The sequence below is a fragment of the Lolium rigidum genome, chromosome 3 (assembly GCF_022539505.1).
Source record: "Lolium rigidum isolate FL_2022 chromosome 3, APGP_CSIRO_Lrig_0.1, whole genome shotgun sequence".
Classification (NCBI taxonomy): Eukaryota; Viridiplantae; Streptophyta; class Magnoliopsida; order Poales; family Poaceae; genus Lolium; species Lolium rigidum.
Genome location: NC_061510.1, coordinates 249670742 through 249675596, shown reverse-complemented (window position 1 = coordinate 249675596; position 4855 = coordinate 249670742). Strand labels below are relative to the sequence as shown.

Here is a 4855-nt window from a genome sequence, read left to right as displayed (position 1 = left end):
ACAACTCATGCCCAGGGGCAGGTGCATGTGGCGGTATGTACACATCAAATACAGTGGCATCCGCGATTGAGACAATGGGCATGAGCCTTCCATTCAGGTGCAAAGCCTTCCATATATGTGCAAATTATATATTGAAACTTATTACTTCTAGGCAAAACAATGAATCCTTCTTAAGTAATTTCACTTTGATCTGCCTTTGTATATTAACTAAACTGGGAATATCACTTTGAGCTTCAGTTTCTTGTTGGTTGATTTTTATTCACGAAGAGAAGCATGGGCTCGTGGAAACCTACAAGAATTTGGATAGCTGGTATTTTCCTGAACCATTTCGGTGTAGAGAAAATGAGCTTATTGCTTGGAGAATAATATTTTCAAATTCTTTGTTGGATCATGCTAGTTAGTTCTTAATTGTTTAGCTTCGTATTTTACTGAATTTTGTAAATGTCTGATATGTGGTATATTTATTCGCCCATTAGGTTTCTAGGTTATTGCCCACTACCCATCTGCAGTTTGCTTATTCCCGACGGACCATTATTAACCAGATATGTTTTCTAATTGTCTTACTGACATGAGGTTGTTTATTTCATTTGAGAACAAAAGCAACTCTGATAAACTGTTTTGAGCCAGAGAGCATTATGTGCACTCCACTTGTTGTGAATGTATCCATGTATAACCCTCTGTCATAACAAGATTCTCACTATCATTGCTCATTTCACCGATATGTGTGGATAGTTATTTTTAGATTTGGAGGGACCCTTGCATATTGTTCAGCTGGTTCTAAGTGGAATCTGTTTGATGCTTATCTCGTGTCTTCTATGTCTCACCGTTTAGCAATAGTAATATGGAGTAGCATATATTGGTAGGGTTTCCGTCTTGATTACGTAACCGAAACATGGAGCTGTAAGCTATGTTCATTGATTTTTTTTTTTCAGTATTGAGACCAGCTTAAACCTTTCTTCAAGTTTGTAATATTTTGCCTCAAGATTGTAGGCTTTTTTATTTTTCCCATGGTGTTGTTTGGGACTTTGGTGCCCAGAGTAGCTCGTTCACTTGAGCCTTGCATAATAGTGTGTATTAGGGCAGATGCTAATTAAGTAAATGTGCTATCATAATGTGTGGTATCTATCTATATTTTTTTGAGTTTGGAATTTATCAAGTTCCACGGGTTACACATGCCTTGATAATAGAACACCAAATGCCAAGGTTTGTATGAAATTTTATTTGGGCACAGGCTGATGCCTTTGTTCCTCTCTTGGTTTTTTTATTTGCACGGACTCAAAATGAACCTCCCTGGGTGCTCGGACTGATGTTTAGATAATTAAGTTTGAACAGATTTTCGAGTCCATTTATGTTAGCTGCTGCAGTATGATGCATGTCTTTCTGAATCAATTTAGTGCGACACTCTGCCTGTTTGTTAGTCATTAACTAACAACAAATCATGGATCTTTCCTACATTAGTATGGCTACTGATTCCCCACATGATTTATGTTTGTTCTTGTATATATGCTCAAATTTGTTTAGTGTGATGTCTTGATTATCTATATAATTTTTTTCTTCATTGGGCTGTAAAAGAAAGAGTAATCCTGCTAGAACTAATTATTTCAAACCACCTACAGTTTCTTCTAGATGGGAAGTCACTACAGAACGAGCCATCATCCCTCTCCTCAGGCGTTGTGCGGCCGGCCGGACTTGGCACAAGAGGTTATGCCGTGTCGTAGTGCCGCTCCGGCTCACACGACCTCCACTCCGCAATCGAACTCAGTTGCAACATCTTTGTTGCCTCCTTCACATCACTCAAGGTACCACTTTTTTTCATCTAGGGCAAGGCATGGACATAAAGAAAGAAAGGATCTGATATTTTCCTGCTCAATCATTTCTAGCAGGTGGTGTCGCGACAGCGGTAGATGCAGCTGATACAGAGAACATGAGAAAATGTAGCATTGGGTAAGCCCTCGCTGCAACCACCTTTGCTTCCTCTCTTCGGTTACAACTTTCAATTTCTTAATCCAGGTCAAGGATCATCTTGATTTAACCAGGTTAAATAGATGGTAAACTCTATTTTTGTCCGTGTAAACCTTAGTGCTGGACAAATTGCATTACAGCCATACTGAAATCTGTGAGAAGATTTGTTCTACCATATTCAGATATCAACAGCTGAAGAAAGTATAAGCGATATGGGCTTCCATCATTTTTTTTACTATAATGTTTTTCTCGCATTGGGAAAACAGCTTAATTTTATTTTTGTCGACTGTTGTTTCAGTATTCCTAGCATTGATTTCACTTCACATGGTTGTGTCCCGACATAATTAATTATGGGCTTGAAGACAAGGGAGCTTCATCTGTTGGCATTTGAATTATTCTCTATGATTTTAATTAGGAAGGGAAGATGTCGGGTTTCACTCAAAAGTCTAGGCAGGGTTTCACTCAATTGATCTTTCCGTTGGGTAAAATATGAAGAAGTTCTTGGATTCAGTACAGATTGAACTTTCGTTTTTCCTATTTTGTTCTTCCATATTAGGACCTAAATTGGCAATTTGACTATTTCTGGTGCCTACTAATTGTTTGATATGCAAGTTAATTGAGCACAAAGATCTTGGTGGTCGCTTACTCAATTTGTGCATAACAAATCCTTTTGTTTATGCCTACATGGTTGACTTTGATGGTTTGCTAAACTATGTACACTATTTTTTTTTGCTAATAAGATGACCAACTCCGCCTCACCTGGGCGTTACTCTCAGCCCTATGGATAAGTGTATGCATGGAAAGGGGTGTACAATTAGTGTTTTACTTCCCTGGTTCAGTCTTTAGTGGGGTTCAGCTGCACAATTTGAAGTTTCTTTTTACTGCACATGGACACAAGCTGGAAAACATATACAGAGGTGCACCGCAAAGCATTACTGACATATAAGTAATCTACAAATAAGAGGTATTCATGTAGCAATGAACTGGGACTAATAAACAAATTACCGTCCATTTCTTACAATATTGTACTTTTCAAGTTGCTTCCATACGAAAATTTTACATTGCAGCAAAATTCAGTAGAGCAAATGATCCTCAAGACTTGCACAATAATTTAGTAGAGTAGGAAGACTTGCATTTTATTTTTCTTTTATGCATATCAGCTGTATCCAGGTTTGTTTTATCCTTTCAGGTCTTCAATATAATTCAGTCATACAATTCTGGACTCTTTTGAAGCTACACTATATTGAGGAAAGATGTTCGTGAATAATTTTGGATGAGTCTGGAGTGCTCTGAACAATTGCTGCACCAGCCGTCATTGCTTGCCCCACCCCTCTACCCCTCTACCTCTTGAGCGGTTGGACAAGAGGAGTCTACGCAGGCCATATTTCTCCTTTCTCCCTCCCAATCCTCTCCACTCTCTTCCTGTTCCTTATTCCCTCACCCTTTCCCTCCCTCTAGATGAAACATATAGCTATTTATGCTTACATCAAAGTTGTGTACTTTCATTTGCAGACGAATACAATTTTTTTTTGTTTCTGCTTACATGTTGGGATCCAAAAGAGCTCCAAACATGTTAACAAAATAATGCCTCATGTTTCACAAATAACTTATCACCTTCCTTACGAATTCAATTCCTAGCAAATTTGAGTGTTCGAGCTACTTTTTTTAAGGAGCCTGCCAGCTTTATTATTTAGGCAAAACAAAATTACAATCGTTTGTGAGAGCTTCCGTTAAACAGTTTTGAACCCCATCAGTTAACACACCACTCAACCCGTTTTTACCTAATTGCGATAAGGAGTGCGCTAGACCGTTGCTCACGCATTTCAATTTGCTAACTTCAATGCCTCCATAAACCTTCAGGAGTTCTATGATCTATCAAAGTTCTGATCCTGAATAATCTTCACTACCTGGAGGAAATCGGATTCGATTACTGCGGGCCAGCTTTGCAGGCTGATCAGGTGTTTCAGTCCCTCAAGGCAAGCAAGTACCTCTGCTTCTACCGCACTAGAACATCTCGGAACAAATTTCCACTCTAACAGTATCACAGAGCCCATGTGATTTTGGATGACCACGCTTATGCCTGCTTGCAGATTGTGGTAATTCCATCCAACATCAACATATGCTTTGAAGAAGCCTTCACGAGGGGCCAGCCAATCAGAGAGAGCAATGTGAGAGTTCGGAATATTAAGTTCAGAAATGGTTGGGCCTTTGCCTTTACCCACCACTATCATCTGGCCAGTTTGGTTGAAAGAATCATAGTAGTTGCATAGGTAGGGCACTGAGGCATCAACCGATGCTTTTCCATCCCCATGAATGATGTTGTTTCGGTGATGCCAAGCACGCCATAATAGAAAGATGACTCTCGATATCATAGTCTCAGACATTTCCTATCATATTCAGAAACCAATCCCTTCTTCTGAGATCATTTTCTGGTGGCAACTCCCAGAACTTTCTTAACCCGTTGCGGAGGGCTCTCGCCAAAGTGCATCCTATCACAGGCTTCACAGCATGATGCTCATCTACTTTGTTTCCTTGGATCACTTCTTTGGATGTTTAGATACATAATCTCACGTGAGAAGGAAAAATATTAATGTTTGTGAGAGAAGAAAAGGGTTGAGTGAGAAGGATACCAAAATATATCAAATTCTATGGGATCCTGGCCAAGGGCAACCACCACCGAAGCAACGAGACCAACATCAAAACAAATAATTCAGTCTCATATTCGGGAGATCCAAAAATGTTCCAGCTTACATCATAAGATTAATTTTTTGCTTTCAACAAATAAGAGTGAGATTCAAGAGTTATGCAAATTTTTATCTTAATTGCTTCCAGTAAAATTTGAAAAATGTATTATCATATTGGCAGCTATTTTTTTCATTGTGAATATTGGCAT

The 4855-nt window shown here is 39.0% G+C and overlaps 1 long non-coding RNA gene across 1 annotated transcript; it reads left to right on the top strand.

The window, feature by feature from the left end:
* Window positions 1-224: 224 nt before the first annotated feature.
* LOC124699295 lies at window positions 225-2165 on the top strand. The gene is made up of 3 exons (XR_007001347.1): window positions 225-310; window positions 1617-1799; window positions 1884-2165. It is a non-coding gene; the product is annotated as an uncharacterized LOC124699295 (long non-coding RNA).
* Window positions 2166-4855: the final 2690 nt, after the last annotated feature.